This window comes from Palaemon carinicauda, unplaced genomic scaffold (assembly GCF_036898095.1).
Source record: "Palaemon carinicauda isolate YSFRI2023 unplaced genomic scaffold, ASM3689809v2 scaffold170, whole genome shotgun sequence".
Taxonomy (NCBI): domain Eukaryota; kingdom Metazoa; phylum Arthropoda; class Malacostraca; order Decapoda; family Palaemonidae; genus Palaemon; species Palaemon carinicauda.
This window is the reverse complement of record NW_027169259.1, coordinates 16,824-35,000: the sequence shown is the minus strand read 5'-3', so window position 1 is coordinate 35,000 and position 18,177 is coordinate 16,824. Positions and strand designations below refer to the sequence as shown.

The 18,177-nt window shown below is 41.0% G+C and overlaps 1 protein-coding gene across 1 annotated transcript in view; it reads right to left on the bottom strand.

The window, feature by feature from the left end:
- DCTN2-p50 (dynactin subunit 2) overlaps positions 1 to 17,490 on the bottom strand; it is a gene marked incomplete at its 3' end in the record, with an annotated part of 215,004 nt that extends 197,514 nt beyond the window's left edge. The window contains exon 1 of the mRNA XM_068368220.1: positions 17,401 to 17,490. The remainder of the gene's footprint in view (positions 1 to 17,400) is intronic.
- Positions 17,491 to 18,177: the final 687 nt, after the last annotated feature.

The window sequence follows — 18,177 nt, the reverse complement described above, 5'->3', positions numbered from 1 at the left end:
CCAAACTCCCGGAGTCTCTCATTAAATTGGATTTTGAGTCGAGGTGTAGATTCAGCAGATCCCTTAATTCAGTTGCCCTTTCTGAATTGACTGTCGCCACTTACACCGAGGAGGACCTCCTTAAGGCCCTCACCAAGTCGCTTTTGCAAAACTTTATGGCTGACGCCTATGATTTTGCAACTGCCAGGACCCATTGTCGACGACACGTTCTATCCGAAGTCACGATTAGGGACGAACCTACTAGGCTCATCGAAGCTCCAGTCTGGGGCCCAGATCTTTTCCCAGGGGACTTAGTGAACTCGGTCCTTAGCGAGGCAGCTAGGGCCAACCAAAACCTCAAGGTTAGGTGGGGCCTGGTTTCAAAGAGGGGATATGAGCCTACTAGTACCCCAATTCAAGGTAGGAAGAGATTGAGGCCCTTCCAATCTTCCCAATTCAGGCAACCTCTGCAAGTGGTTCAACCGGTCTCAGTTCACGGAAGAACTACATTCCTTCACAAAAGATCTGCTACTAAAGAATGCAATCCAAAGTATACGTCGCTTACGATTTCATGGACGCTTGTTCAGATTGCCCAAGAAAGGCTTAGACAAACGGAGAGTATTCCGGGACCTGTCTCGTTTAAATTCCTTCATTCATTGCGACAAATTCCATATGCTTACCGTCTCGCAGGTGCGGACCTTACTTCCCCGTGGGGCCGTCACCACCTCCATCGATCTTACAGATGCCTACTATCACGTTCCAATAGCAAGGCATTTTCGTCCTTTTCTGGGCTTCAAGCTAGGCAAACAAGCCTATGCACTCAAAGTGATGCTATTGGGGCTCAACATACCACCCAGAATCTTCACCAAACTAGCAGAGACAGTAATTCAAGAGCTTTGGACTCAGGGGATACAGGTAGTAGCCTATCTAGATGATTAGCTAATCTGGTCAGACAATGCCCAGATTTCCCGCGTAGCAACGAACAAAGTCCTCACCTTCCTTCGGCAACTGGGATTCCAAGTCAACCTCGAGAAATCCCGCCTGGTCCCGGAGACCAAGTTTCAGTTTCAATGGCTGGGACTACAAGGGGACCTGTGCTCCCATACGCTGTGCCTCCCCAAACCCAAAAGGAAGGTGATAGGGAGGAATACAAAACAATTTCTCAGGGAAAAGTTGACCTTCCGAAGGAGCCGAGAGTGGATCCTAGGTTCTTTACACTTCGCCTCCGTGACAGACATCGTCCTGAGGTCCAAACTCAAGGACATAAACAGTGTGTGGCGCTCCAGAGCAACCGCAATACGCCGAGACAGACGTGCTCGCCTTTCCCCAACCCTGAGAAAAAGTCTGCAGACTTGGACGAAGATAAAGAATCTTTCCAAGTCGGTTCCTTTACAACACAAGAAAGTCCAAGGGTTATGGTCACTGGTCTTCCAACAAATGCACGTCAACGTCGTAGAGGCCATGGCAGTCTTCCTCACTTTAAAACGTCTTAATCCAGCCAGGAATCTCCATATCAGACTGGTTTTCGACAGTGAAGTCATAGTACACTGCCTCAACAGAGAGGGCTCCAGATCAGCCCAAATAAACCACATCATGTTGAAGTTTTTCCCCATGGCGGCAATGCCCAAGTGGCACCTGTCAGCAGTCCATCTAGCAGGAGTCCGGAATGTGGTAGAGGACTCACTTTCCCGGACGACTCCGCTAGAGTCGGAATGGTCACTAGCCAATCGATCTTTCCAGTGGATGCTATCTCCAGTCCCGGGTCTCCAGGTGGATCTGTTTGCGATGACATCCAATCGCAAAATAGATTGTTACGTAGCCCCCAACCTGGGCCCTCAGGCTTATGCCACGGACTCTATGATTCTAGATTGGAATACCTGGAAGACGATTTATCTGTTTCCTCCGGTGAATCTCCTGCTGAAAGTTCTGCACAAACTCCGATCCGTCAAAGGTCAAGTGGCTCTCGTAGCCCCCAACTGGCCCAAGAGCAATTGGTTCCCCTTGTTGCTAGAACTAGGTCTCCGCCCCCAGCGGATTCCCAATCAGGTGTTAACAAAGACAGTGCAAACTCGCAATGTGTTCGCTTCCTCAAGGATTCTGAATTCCCTAACTTTAGGGACTTCATGAAGTTCGCAGCCCAACGAGGTGCAAACATCGATCCTTTGAATACTATTTTTCCTGGAATCTGACAAAAGGGACTCTACTCTCCGTCAATATGACTCAGCTGTCAAGAAATTAGCTAAGTTCTTGAAAGATTCCCAAGTTGAGACAATGACGATGAACCTAACTGTGACATTCTTCAGAACTCTCTTCGAATCTGGCCTGGCAGCCAATACCATTACTACAATCAAGTCCGCCTTGAAAAAGATCTTCCATATTGGTTTTGACATTGATCTAACGGATTCATATTTCTCATCCATTCCGAGAGCTTGTGCCAGGCTAAAACCTTCAACTCGCCCTAGCGCAGTTTCCTGGTTTTTGAACGATGTTCTTAAGCTAGCCTCTGACACCCCAAATGAATCCTGTAACTATATGGCATTATTAAGAAAGTCACTTTTTCTTTTGAGCCTCGCTTCGGGCTCCAGAATCTCAGAATTGTCAGCCTTATCTAGAGACCCTGGTCATATAGAGTTTCTCTCTTTGGGTGAGGTTCTTCTCTCTCCTAACAAAGTTTTCCTGGCTAAAAATGAAGAACCCCAAAACAAGTGGTCTCCCTGGAAGATTGTTCCACTTCCTCGGGATCCATCCCTGTGTCCAGTTACCACCCTGAAAGCCTACTTAGGTAGAACTTCCACTACAACCACAGGGCCCTTATTTATTAGAGAACACGGATGAACTATTACCCTTAAGGGAATCAGACAACAAATTCTTTATTTTATTAAACAAGCTAATCCTGCATCATTCCCACATGTCCATGATATTAGAGCTGTGGCTACCTCAATTAATTTTTTCCACCATATGAAATTTGATGAGCTCTCAAAATATACGGGTTGGAAGTCCCCTAAAGTTTTCCAGCGCCACTACCTAAAACCTTTAGAAGCTCTTAGATTTGCCACAGTAGCTACAGGGAATATAGTCCCTCCTGAGGGTACTGAGTTCTAATTACAACGTCTTGCTCTGTCCTCTTTCCCTCCTGCCTGGCTTACCTGTTGTTCCTACCTGTTTTGTTACTATACACCCTTATGGTGTATTATTTATTATTCAATTGTTCAATTTCACGAATTGTTTTCATTACACTTGTTCTTAATCCCCGAGCTGATTTTATTTTGCATTTTTGATTTCCAAGCTGGATTCCCACTATTCATATCTGTTGAATTCTGCCTACGGGTTTCATTATTGATTGTTTACCATGTCTATTTATCACTGTCATATACATGTTGATCTATTTTTACGGGTTTCCACATCCCTCTTTTTTTATATTAAACTCATCAGCTCTGTTATTTTGTGTTATTCCCTCTTCAGGTAGTTAGTGGGTCCCCATTCTCTGGTACGATTTCACTGGGCGGCACGGGTCGGAGCCCAGAAAAGGGATTTTGACGAAGGAAAAATCTATTTCTGGGCGAGAGACCCGTGCCGCCCAGTGAACCCACCCGTCCCTCCCTAATTGGGCCCCAATCTGGGGTGCTATAAGGAGTGACGTCACTGGCGTGGGATTGCTAGTAGTAGTAGGATGTTGAACGTGGGATTTTGACAGATGTCTAAATGGTGCGAGGCCTCTGGTTGTGAATCACCACGCCCCAGTATTATATCGACACCTTATATAGGTGAGCGAGCTGGGTTCAACCTGGCATCCCTATGCAATTTTTTCTCTGGTAATATGTAGCAGTTATATACCTTAGAAATGGTGCAAAAGGAGCATTTCACTGGGCGGCACGGGTCTCTCGCCCAGAAATAGATTTTTCATTTGTCAAAATATCTTTTTTATAATTCATATAAGACATATCTGCTTTGATGTTGCTACTATTTAAAAATATTTTATTGTAAGTTTTTTATCATATTTAATCATTTCCTTCCCTCACTGGACTATTTTTCTCTATTGGAGCCCTTGGGCTTAAAGCATCTTGCTTTTCCAGATAGGGTTGTAGCTTTGCTGCTGCTGCTGCTAATAATAATATGTTATTTTCATTAGTAAAATAAATTTTTGAATATACTTACCCGATGATCATGTAGCTGTCAACTCTGTTGCCCGACAGAAATCTACGGTCGGGATACGCCAGCGATCGCTATACAGGTGGGGGTGTACACAACAGCGCCATCTGTGAGTAGGTACTCAAGTACTTCTTGTCAACAAGAACTCAATTTTCTCCTCGGTCCACTGGTTCTCTATGGGGAGGAAGGGCGGGTCCTTAAATTCATGATCATCGGGTAAGTATATTCAAAAATTTATTTTACTAATGAAAATAACATTTTTCAATATTAATCTTACCCGATGATCATGTAGCTGATTCACACCCAGGGTGGTGGGTGGAGACCAGCATACATGTTAACAAAGAAGCTAAGTATCCCGTATCTTATTTTAGCCGTTATTCAAAATAACAAACATAAAATAAATAAGTACCTGGTAAGGAAGTCGACTTGAACCATTACTCTGCCTTTTTAAGTACGTCTTCCTTACTGAGCCTAGCGATCCTCTTAGGATGCTGAGCGACTCCTAGGTGCTGAAGTATTAAGGGCTGCAACCCATACTAAAGGACCTCATCACAACCTCTAATCTAGGCGCTTCTCAAGAAAGAATTTGACCACCCGCCAAATCAACCAGGATGCGGAAGGCTTCTTAGCCTTCCGGACAACCCAGAAATATTTCAAGAGAAAGATTAAAAAGGTTCTGGAATTAGGGAATTGTAGTGGTGGAGCCCCCACCACTACTGCACTCGTTGCTACGAATGGTCCCAGAGTGTAGCAGTTCTCGTAAAGAGACTGGACATTCTTAAGATAAAAGACGCGAACACTGATTAGCTTTTCCAAAAGGTTGCGTCGAAAATATTTTGCAGAGATCTATTTTATTAAAAGGTCACGGAAGTTGTGATAGCTCTAACTTCGTGTGTCCTTACCTTCAGCCAAGCTTGGTCTTCCTCATTCAGAAGGGAATGAGCTTCTCGTATTAACAGTCTGAAAATAATAGGATAAAGAATTCTCTGACATAGGCAAAGATGAATTCTTAACTGAACACCATAAAGCTTCAGACGGGCCTCATAAAGGTTTTTAAAATAGAACTTAAGAGCTCTACAGGACATAATACTCTTTCTAGTTCATTTCCAACCATATCGATAAGTTTGGAATAACGAACGATATTGGTCAAGGCCGAGAAGGCAGCTCGTGTTTGGCTAGAAAACCAAGATGTAGAACATGTAGCCGTTTTGGATAAAAATCCAATGTTCTTGCTGAAGGCATGAATCTCACTGACTCTTTTAGCTGGTAAAGCATATCAGGAAAAGAGTCTTAAAGGTGAGATCTTTCAGGGAGGCTGATTGAAGTGGTTCGAACCTGTCTAACATAAGGAATCTTAGAACCACGTCTAAATTCCAACCAGGTGTAACCAAACGACGCTCCTTCGTGGTCTCAAAAGACTTAAGGAGGTCCTGTAGATCTTTATTGTTAAAAAGATCTAAGCCTCTGTGACGGAAGACTGATGCCAACATGCTTCTGTAACCCTTGAAAGTGGGAGCTGAAAGAGATCGCTCTTTTCCCAGATATAAGAGGAAGTCAGCTATTTGAGTTACAGAGGTACTGGTCGAGGATACGGATACTGACTTGCACCAGTTTAGGAAGATTCCCCACTTCGATTGGTAGACTCTAAGGGTGGATGTTCTCCTTGCTCTAACAATCGCTCTGGTTGCCTCCTTCGAAAAACTTCTAGTTCTCGAGAGTCTTTCGATACTCTGAAGGCAGTGAGACGAAGAGCGTGGAGGCCTTGGAGTACCTTCTTACGCGTGGCAGACGTAGTAGGTCCACCCTTAGGGGAAGAGTTCTGGGAACGTCTACTAGCCATCGAAGTACCTCGGTAAGTTATTCTCTCGCGGGCCAGAGGGAAGCAACTAGTGTCAACTTTGTCCCAACGTGAGAGGCGAACTTCTGCAGTACAGTAGGGTCCCGAATTACACGTGTTCTAATTACGCGATTCCTCAATTACGCGATTCCTCAATTACGCGATCGATAGTTTTTAAAAATTAATTTTCCTGTATTTGCGAGGAGCATTCTAAATCCGCGAGTCAAGCACCGCGAAGCGTAGGAAATCTATTGTTTTCTTAATTGTATTGGGGGGGGGGGTGATGGTTCCCCGATGTCTGAGAAGTGGGGGGGAGAATGTGAGTGAAAGATTTCTGTTCAAACATTTTAAGACTAGTTTTGGATGAAAAATGTTAAGGTTTGCCCATCTGTTGTGTGAACTTGTAGCTAGGCCTAGCCTAACTGTCCAACACCTATATGTATAATATTCCATAATTGTAATAATTAATTTTTATACTTATGTTGTGATTATGGTGAAAAATCCTTATTCATTAAACTTTAAATTAAAAACCATCAAAATAAAGACTATTTTATATCATGCTACTGCCAAACATGTCACCACAACCAAACCCATTACTTTGTTTAGTACGTTTCATCGCCGATCATAATGAACTCGCTAACCAATTTTAACATCTGTCTATAGGTTAACTTTTGCGGCAAAAGATATCTTACCAGGTACTATGTAATAATAATGTTATAATTAATGTTTTATTTATCCTTAGAAAATCAAAATATATGAAATATGAGCAATTTTATTTCGTGTTGTTTTTTTTTTCCCTAAAAAAACGCCTTCTTAAAAGGAAAACGTTTTTTTTTACGTTTCATCGTCGATCATAAACGCATTTACTCCTGAAAGTGATATTGAAGAGCTTTTACTAAAGATGTTATTATAAATAAAGATTATAAATTGGTGGTAAAATATCTATAATTAAAGTGTAGCAGCATCAAGAAATGTTGGGGTTCGCCCTTTACATAAGAATGTACTGTACATTGGATTAGACAGAACGTAGAAAAAATCAATTAGGGAAAAATCGGTATTCGATATCCTATTCATCAGCATCGTCAATCGGGCTTTTTATTTTTTTATTCTCAGTCGCTAACTAGTTATCGCACTGCCAAGATCTGCACACATTCCGATAATTCACATTTGAAGGTTTTCTGGGAGAGGATGGATAGAGAAAATACCGAACTATATAAAATGTTTTTTTAACCTGTTAAGCGTCACCCACGTGATAAACCGTTCACCACGATCTACTCGGTACCGCCTTCAACTGTATATTCCGTTCATGACTTTAATTGCCTTTTACAAGCCGTCAGTCTCGTGATGTTACTTTACTCGTATAGTAAGTATAGGATCACCACTTGGCAACACTCTCAGCATATGGGGACTGTGAATAGAAACTTATATGATGTCTGGCAACTATTTTTCTGAAGGTAGCTTGATGTTACAAAACTCTGGTTTGAACTGGTTTCCTATCAGTGCGCTCGGGCGTTCATGCATAAGTGGTTATTTGTTGTTCCTTTTGTAATGAAAGGTCTAAAGAGGAAGGTTATTTCTTTAGATGAAATAAATGATATTCTTGTTGTGGAATTTGATAATGATAACCTGTTTGATAATGAGAGCACTAGTTCTGAATCCTCCAGTGATGAGTATATTGAAGAAACAAAGTTTTCTTTCGATGTCGAAAGCGAAAATGACTTCTCATTACCGAATGACTGGACAACGAAATTTCACAAAACTATAAAGGGAAAGGAAACGCCGAGAGAGAGAGAGAGAGAGAGAGAGAGAGAGAGAGAGAGAGAGAGAGAGAGAGAGAGAGAGAGAGAGAGAGAGAGAGAGAGAGAGAGAGAGAGATAAAGTGGATAAATAATGTACAAATGTATGACGAACATATTTGGAAACTATACAGGAAACGATATGAAGAGAGAGAGAGAGAGAGAGAGAGAGAGAGAGAGAGAGAGAGAGAGAGACAGAGAGAGAGAGAGAGACCTATCCCTTTCCTTTTGTTGCTTATCCAGGTGTAAGATTTACGATTGAAGATAAAAAGAACCCATTAGAATATTCAGTATTATGTAGCCATTTGAAATTAAATAATAGTAGTATTAATTGTTTTTTTTTACTCAACCATTTAATTAATATCCCTACTTTTAACTATAATTACGAATTATAAGCATAAAGAAATTATATTAACTTTGAAAAATTATCATTAGTGAAATGACCGCTCAGGGCAAAAAAAGCGTGATTATCGTACAGCAGCCTATTGCACACTTGCGCCTACTGGCCGTGTTTACGTGTGGGAGTGTCATCATGGATATACAGTACTATACTGTAATTTTTAACTATTGCTAGATACGTACTGTATCAAACCTTGAAAACCCTTTTTTGTTTTTTGTATCTATAGGAAATAATTCTACATCATTCGGAAAATACTGAAAACAGTAAGCTATGCATAGTACAGTAGTAAATACTACAGTCATAGAAAATTATCAAAACTTTAACAACTTTTTATTGTTTTATTTATCCATAAAAGAAATTTTGTACAGTATTTTATAAAAAGATCTATAAGAAGGATTTCTTACAGTATTGTTAAGATAAAAGCTACAGTATATATATATATATATATATATATATATATATATATATATATATATATATATATATATATATATATATATATATATATATATATATATATATATATATATATATACATACACACATACATACACACAGTGTATATACAGTATATATATAGCTAGAAAGCTAGAAATGGAGTGAAAAAAAATTGACGGGTAGGTTGCTGTTTGCCGCCATGATGTGTTTCGAAATATACGAATTTCCAATTACACGAGGCCTTTCATCGACCAAATTCTCGCATAATTCGGGACCCTACTGTACCTTGTTGACAAACTAGAACGGAGGGAATGCATATAGATCTAGATGAGACTAATCTAGTAGAAAGGCATCTAAAAGAACCACTGCTGGGTCTGTTGAGAGCCTCTTGGACATCGAGGTTGCGAAGAGATCTATGGTTGGATGGCCCCAGGTGACCCAAAGTCTCTTGCATACATCTCTGTGGAGGGTCCAATATGTTGGAATTATTGTCCCTTCCTACTGAGACAAACTGCTAAGACATTCAAGTTGCCTTGGAAGAAATTTGTTACTAGTGAAAAGTCTAGACCTGTTGAACAGGAGAGGAGGTCACTAGCGAACTCGCACCATGTCAGAGAGTAGGTCCCTCCTTGCTAGGAGAAGAACATCAAAGCAGGGAGTTGTCCGTGTTGACCTCCCTTACTTTGTCTTGAAGGAGAGACCTGAAGCTTTTCCAGGTCAGACTTACTGCCAGAAGCTTCTTGCAGTTAAAATGCATTGTCCTTTGACGCGAGTTCCATAATCCCGTGCATTCCCTACCGCCTAAGGTCGCACCCCAGCCTACGTCCGATGCGTCTGAGAAGAGAACGTGGTTGGAAGTCTGAACAGTCAGGGGAAGACCCTATAAAAGGTTGATAAAGTCCTTTCCTCAGGTTAGACCAGACTTATCTTCCGGAAACCGGGATCGAGACCGCTTCTAGCGTCTTGTCCTTTTCCAGTGAAGAGCTAGATGAAACCGAAGAGGACGGAGGTGTAGTCTTCCAAGTGACACCAAATGCACCACGGATGACAGTGTCCTAACCAGACTCATCCACAGCCTGACAGGGCCGTATTCCTTCTTCAGCATCTTCTGGATGGATAGCAGGGCTGGGGATTGATCTTCTTGTTCAGCCATGTCCTCATCAGAGGGTTCCTCATCCGAAACTGATGAGGAAACGGCAACGGAGTGGGCAACGTCTGACTCGCTGAATCCGGTCGCACTGGTGGATGCGTGACGGAGCCGGACACAAGATCATGGTACCACTGCACAGTCTGTGAACTGTCAACCATGGGGAAGCAAGGAAGTACAGCGACAACCCGAAACTGTCTAGACTGTCTGGGTAGTACAGACAACCCCTTATCGGGTTGCTGAGGTTGCCGCACTGCGTCACAACAAGTCACCTCTGCTGGTTGTTGAACGTCTTCCCAGTGACACACTGAACGTCCACAACCACCTCCGAGAGTAGCATAACATCAACGTGCGACTGGCAACCCACACTGGGTCGCACCGGTGGAGGAACCATCTCAACTGGCGGACGTGAGTAGGATACCTCAGCGTCAACAGGGCGTACAACCAACCGGTAGGAAGGTCGTTGGCAAGAAGGGTCTTCTCCGTAAAAAATCCTCTATCAAGGACTAAGCTTGGACTGCATGTCTTGCAAAAAAGGCCCAAGGTCTATGGGAGCAGGTGTGGCAACAGACGGGGTTAGCGACTGAAGCGGAACCATTTACCCTCCCTGGAAGCATGTTATGCTTAAATAAAAGTCCATAGGAGGCTAAGCAGCTTAAGGCTCCTCTCCAAATGACAGAGTCCTCAAGGGAATATCAGAAGGAGGGAGAACAGCACTTTCTCATCTACAGGAACCATATCCGAGAAAAGCTAGGTTCTCTCAGTGAGGGTTTCACTGGTGCAAAAGCAGCAGACCAGAAGGCAACGTTATGAAACTGCTTGACAGTCTGTGAACTGTCAACAGTCTGTGAGTTGGCAACAACCAAAGTTGTGTGGGGAAGCCTCAACTCCTGACTGACCAGTTTGCTGCTGGCGAGTGGCGGTAACCACAGTGTGTTGCGGAGGCTGACACACCGTGTCAAAACACGGCAGCTTGTGGTAGCTCACGCACGGCAACGGAGTGCTCTGTGTGTGGGAGTCATCATACATCTGGCAGGGTTGACTGTGCATGGGTGGAGGAGCTCTCACAACAAGAGTGTGAGAGCAGGAAGCCATGCCGGGCGCACAACCGTGGGAGGTGTAGGCCCACGGGTGCATCGTCAACCTTCTCCGCAGTCGGAGTGTGGGAGCTGGCAACAACAAAAGCAGAGTGCTGGTGCGTGGGAGGGGCTGCGGTGGGTTGAGGAGCATGCGGTATGGTATGCGGAGCATGCTGTAAGGTATGCGGCTCATGCTGCATGGTATGCGGAGCATGCTGTAAGGTATGCAGAGCATGCTGCATGGACTGCGGAGAATGCCGCATAGTGCTGGAACCCGGCAGCTCTACAGAACCTTCCCACTGCTGATGCGGTAGCTCACGCATGTTAGCAGATGGTGCAGCAAGAACATGCGTCTGGCAGGGTGGACTGCGCATCGGTGGTGGAGCTCTCACAGGTGGAGGGTGGGAGCAGGCAGCCGCAGTATCTGCTGAGCGCACAACCTCGGCGGGTTGTAGGTTAACAGGTGCATTGTCAACCTTCCAGCACGATACTCCTGCATGAAGGAGCAAGCTGAGACTGTATAGTCTGCAGCATGGACCACAAGGGTCTATGAGAGACAACAACAAACGGAGCTACTGTCCGTTGTGACTGAGGGTCTAAAACAGCTGGTGCGGCAACAGACGGAGTTACTGCCTGTTGCGGTACCACCTTGCCTCTCTTGGGAGGTGTGCAGTTGTCGTACTGCAGCGAGTCCGAACTGACCCAGTGGCTACACCTAGGCCGTTGGACTTGCGCGGAAGGGACCGACTTGCACTTAAAAGCTGCAAGATTTGGTCCATGGTTTCTGCGAGAAACCTCTTCCGCAGACGAGGAATAAATGGGCTCTCTCGTCTTTGTGTGGGTGGGGTGATCACGTCGGCAACGTGTGTAGATACACCCGAAACCACGGAGGGAAACGTCTGTTCGTTGATCAAGGCCTGTGGAACCCATAAGTCCTTCGACATTACTTCTCCCCTGGGCTTGGGAGCTTGTAAGAGGTATCGGACTAGGTGAACAACTGGCATGAACAGACGAACCCTCGAACACAACACTGTAACACTTTGCGCATATCACTTTATCACTTTTGATTTTCTGTTTGCACTTATTTCACTGAACTCGAACTTTAAGTGGTTTGTACCTGAAACACGCAATCCTATTCTTCATTAAAAGGTAGTAATTGCGAAAACAGTATTACAATGTAACAGAAAAACATAATGAAAGATAAAGAATTCAGTGGCTGGAAAAGAGACTAAACACTAGATCAAATAAACTACGTTTAAAATCTCTCACCGCATAAAGCCTGGGAACAAGAATAAAACTCTAGAAACGTTTTACCCTCTTCCCCTATAGCGACTAGGGAGAAGAGCAAAAAACGAGAACAACGTTACCCGCTTGAACGAAACGTTTAACCTCCTCTCTCTCCCTCCGTCTCTATCTCTCTCTCTCTCTCTCTTGACTTAGAACCTGAGAGATGAGCCCAATTATATATATCGTTAAAACATATTTGTTAAAGGAAAAAAAAAAACTGAAAGGTTTCCCAAATAAAAAGATCCTTATTAGAATTAAAACCATTTAAGCTAAGAAAGAATAAACGAAACGCTAGAATCGGTTTACTCTTACTGCAACGTGAAACCGTGAAATACTCTCTCTCTATCGTAACGATAGAGCGCACGTTGAACGTTCTGAACGTCAACAACTGCGGAGACTAAACAAAACGTTAGTTCAACTTTGAAAACAGTACGAGACTATCAAAGAAATTCTTTCAAAAACATTAAAATTAAAATAGCATAAATTCTTAACAGGAAAAACGATATGACGGGCTCAATGTTAATTAACTTCGGTTCCAAGTAAGGACCGCCTACTATTAGGAAAGGTCGCAAATAAACAAACATAAAAATTAATTTTTATAAGTTTATAATAAATGGAAAGTTAATCGAAGAGGCCTATAAATGGCGGAGAGATATAAAATAAATCTATAACTTTGTTAAGCAAAATTACCAAAAACCTAAACACACTTCCGTCTAAGGGAAGGGTGGGTCATAAAAAGTGAAAGAGAGTCTATACTCTCTTCGACACCAACACTTCCGTCTAAGGGAAGGGTCGGCCATTTAAAAGTGAAAGAGAGTCCATACTCTCTTCGTCACCATAATAAAATCTATCCAAAACGAGTTCAAGTTTTGAAATGAAGATAAAACCCCTGCATAGCAAAAGCTCAAAACTGGAATAGTGTACTTCACCAAAAAGTTGTGAAAACAAATCCAGTTAGGGACGGCGTATTAGTAGGTCTTGCCGGTGGCACGACAGAGGAAAAATTGAGTTCTTGTTGACAAGAAGTACTTGAGTACCTACTCACAGATGGCGCTGTTGTGTACACCCCCACCTGTATAGCGATCCCTGGCGTATCCCGACCGTAGATTTCTGTCGGGCAACAGAGTTGACAGCTACATGATCATCGGGTAAGATTAATATTGAAAAAATAATAATAATAACAATAATAATAATAATGATAATAAGAAAACCAATAACAATAACAATAATAATAATAATAAGTCAAACAATTAGGTCAGGGCAATCTCTCTTTTCTGGGAGGAGGTGATCAGTGAAAAATAACAGAAAAAGTGTAACTCGCACTAACGTTATCACAGTGATGACTTTGGTGATGAGTTGTTAATTTATGAGTAAGCTATTTAGGTAATCATTAAAAACTTTAATTTCCATGTTTTCTTAAAGATAGCTGGTGCTTCAAACATTTAAGACAAGAAACATGAGCAAGATTTATTGAAATAATGAGAGAAGAGGACTATCACTAACAGTTTGGAATGCAAAATACACAAAAGTATCCTTAATCAACATATAATGAAAATAAGGGTAGCAATAATCAAGAAAAAGAGCTTCCCATTACTTAACATTTCTCATCCATCTTTCAATTACCTCATTGCTTTATTAACCAATTTCACAGTGAATAGTGGAATCTAGTAGAAATAACATTTGTAATGCATCAAGTCCTGCTAGAGAATCTTTCATAATTTCATACCTGGTATCATAACCTCTACATCTTGAATAGGATATGCGGTCAGAAAAAGTGCACCTCTACAATTAAAAGCACTACTATATACTGCAAATCCAATGCCAGCATCAGATTTGGAGCCATCAGTATATATAAAAGTTCCTTCCATGTGTTCTTCAACATGTTCCATAAAGAGCAACCTGGCTTCTAAGTAAGTCATGTTCTTTTTTATACCAATAAAATATTCACAAAAAGATATATCCGGTAATTTCCATGGAGGGGTTGATGATGTAATACATGGGAGCACTTTACTTCTACCTATATCTAGATTGTCTAATAATGTTTTTACCCAAAAACCATGTGGTTGAGGAGATTTTGGGTGCAACTCAAAATATCTATAATGTTTAACAAGATTTGTAGTCTGACAATCTAAAGATTCAGGGAGCCTTTGCAACCTAAACCAATACCGAACAATAGAAGACATCCAGTAAAGATCTAAAGGTAACTATCCAGCATCAACAAGGAGGCTTGAGATCAGCAAAATTCTAAATGCTCCTGTGGACAATCTGATACCAGCATGGTGCATAGAATCTAAAACTTTTAATCAGCTTGGAGTGGCTGTGGAGTATATTTCACACCTTCAGAGCCTAAAGGCATTTTACTTTTAAGGCTTTCAAGTGAAGAACCCATGCAAGCCTACAATCAATTATCAACCCTAGAAATCTATATTCCCTTACACATGGGATCCGTTGACCTTTGATGTATATATCCGGGTCTGTATGTACTCCCCGAATACGACAGAATGGACAACAACAGTTTTATTTGTCAAAACTTGAATCCATTCATATCTGCCCACTGGACAATTTTGTCAATTGAGAGTTGTATTTTTCTCTTAACCATTGCCATTCTAGTTCCAACAAATGGTATGGAGAGATCATCCACAAATAGTGTTAAAAGAATATCTAGAGGAATGACTGACGAAATCTAATAAATTATTGGTGCAAATAAGAGATGAACTTAGCACACTACCCTGGGGAACTCCTTCCTCAAATTTCATCTCGCATAGAGCTTTCCCCACTCACATTTGAAAAACTCTATGTGAAAGAAATGATTGAATAAAAAACGGTAGCTCTCCTCGTAATCGCAAATTATGAATGATTTCAAGTATACCATATCTCCAAGTAGTATCGTATGTCTTTTCAAGGTAAAAAAAAAACAGACTATTACATGGTGCTGTTTGCAAGCAAAGGCTTCACAAATAGAGGACTCAAGTCGTATCAACACTTCAGTCGTTGAGTGCATTTTTCTAAATCCACACTGGATAGGTGATAACATACCCTTCTTTTCCAGGTACCACATCAGTCTTGCATTGACCATCTTCTCAACGATCTTACATAAACAAGATGTCAATGCAATTGGTTGATGGTTTGCTGCTAAAAACTTATCCTTAACGGGCTTTAAAAGGGGTAAATTAATGGCTAGTTCCCAAACACTTGGATAACTATGATTATGCCATATTCTATCAATAATGTGTAAAATAAATAACCTGGTATTAACAAGTATATGTGTTATCATTGCACATGGAATCCCATCGGGTCCAGGGGCTTTATTGTTACACGTAGCGATTGCAGAATCAAATTCTCTTTCAGTAAAAGGAGAAATGTATGAATCTTCCCTTCCTGTTGCAAAATTTAAAATTTTCTTATCTTCAATGCTCCTATACTGATGGCCAGGAGCTGCTTCACACTTGCATGAAAAATTTGAGAAATGATGAGCCAGGGCATTGCTACCTCATTTGCTTTAGTCACATATTGACCATTTACCTTCAACAATAGTGGTGGGTTGGAGGTGAATTTTCCTGCTATACTTTTTACTTTACTCCATACAGAAGATAGTGGTGTTCTACTGCTTATGGAGGAAACAAAGGACACCTAAGATTGGCGCCTTACTTCTTTCATGGCACGACGGTACTGTGCTCTACATTTCTTGTATATTATTATATCATCCTCAGTAGGGCATCTGTGCAATCGAGTTAAGGACCTTCTAGTGGCTCTGTGCAGGGCAGTAAGTTCTGAAGGCCACCAGGGGATTGGTCATCGTTTGAATAACCCTGTTGTTTTGGGATTAACACTGTACGACTTTTAAAATTTCAGGTGTGATTCTCGACAGCAAAATTTTCTTTTGAGATACACATTAGGTTTGTGTCTTCTTCAATTGCACATAAAATAGGCTTACAGTATTGAGAAAGTCCTTCAAGATTTACGTTGATTAATCTATTCTGAAGTTTTTAATTCTTTCATTCTACCTTGTTTCAAGTATTGTTCTTCTGTCTGGTCTTCAACAGCAGATTCTCATCTTAATTTTTTGGACAGGAACTTACGGTCTAGATATTAATCGCTGGCAACTTCGTTCAATTAGTTGGTTATGCATGTTGCATAGGATTTTTCATAATTCTGATCATCCCTTACATTTAGACCTTACCGGACAGTTACATTCGGTTCGCAACACTAGGCATGCAGTTAATTCTAATTGTCAGATCTTCTCCATAATGAGCCTCAATACTACACAATATTCTAGAAGTTTTATTCCAGCTGTGACCATGTTGTGGAATGATCTTCCTAATCAGATTTTTGAATCGGTAGAACTTCAATACTGTAGTTCAATGTTACAGCAAATGTTTTTATGTTGAACAGGCTGACATAAGTCTTTTTATAGTTCATATATGACATATCTGTTTTTATGTTGTTACAGTTTTAAAATATTTAATTGTTTTTTTTCTCTCATTTATTTTTTTCCTTATTTCCTTCCCTCACTGGACTATTTTTCTCTATTGGAGGAGCCCTTGGGCTTATAGCATCTTGCTTTTCCAGCTAGGGTTGTAGCTTAGCTGCTGCTGCTAATAATAATAATAATAATAATAATAATAATAATAATAATAATGTCAAAAAATTAGGTCAGGGCAATCTCTCTTCTCTAAGAGGAGGTGATCAGTGAAAAATAACAGAAAAAGTGTAAACTCGCACAAACATTATCACAGGGATGACATTGGTGATGAGTTGTTGTTAATTCATGAGTAAGCTATTTAGGTAAACATTAAAAACTTTCATTTCCAGGTTTTCTTAAAGATAGCTGGTGCTTCAAACATTTAGACATGAATCCTGAGCAAGGTATATTGAAATAATAAGAGAAGAGTACTATCACTAACAGTTTGGATTGCAGAATACACAAAAGTATCCCTAATCAACAGATAATGAAAATAAGGGTAGCAATAATCAAGAAAAAGAGCTTCCCATTACTTAACATTTCTCATCCATCTTTCAATTACCTATTTGCTTTATTAACCAATTTGACTGTGTATAGTAGCATCTAGTAGAAATAAGAGATATGTAATGCGGGAACATTCATAATTCTTGACTAGCAACATAATTTTTGAGTAATTAAGACAAACCAGTTGGCACTATTTGATCCAGTTAGAGTTATACATTGGTTTTAAATAAAAAAAAAAAAAAAAAAAAAAAAAAAATTCTGAGCATTCATAACCACTAGCAAGATATCAAGTCCTGCAAGAGAATCTTTCATCATTTCTTACCTGGCATCATAACCTCTACATCTTGAATAGGATATGCGGTCAGAAAAATCAACATATGTAGAATCCAGAGACTGAAAGATAAATCATGAATTAACATAGGTAGGACATAAAATATTTAAGAAAATGGCTCTTTAAAAGTTATACTGTACATAATAAAGCAGAAAATATGTTCCAAATATATGTAAAAACTATATTAAAGTATTTCAAAGCATAATTTGTATTTTTCCTCACTATAAGAATACAAATTCGTAGATAATTTATATTTTTTCCTAGCTATACAACCCTGGAGCTCTTTACCTAGGAGAATTTATTTCAGCGAAGCTGAAACTAGCCGTTAAAGCTTTAGCGAGGTGTAACTACCCTCCACTAGTTAGGGAGGGGGAGTAGCTGGGTAGGCTAGCCACCCCGCTCACACCAGCACTAGTGACACCATCACTTTTGTAATTGTGGCAGGACTTCTCAGGGTAGGTGATGGCAGGACCAGTATGTGTAAAGAGCTCCAGGGGTAGATGATGGCGGGACCAGTGTGTGTAAAGAGCTCCAGGTTTGTACAGCTAGAAAAAATAAAAATTATTTACAAATTTGTCATTTGTTCCAGCGAAACATACAAACCTTCCGCTATTTACGTAGGAGACTCATCTCCAGGTGGTTGGAAGTCCTAAAACCGACTGATTGTAAAACTCTCCCATGGTGAAATCTTGTGCTTTGTACAAGCTGTTTTAGAGGGAACCCTGACACCTCGTTATCTTTACAGGATAACGTCCTGAGCAATTGGTG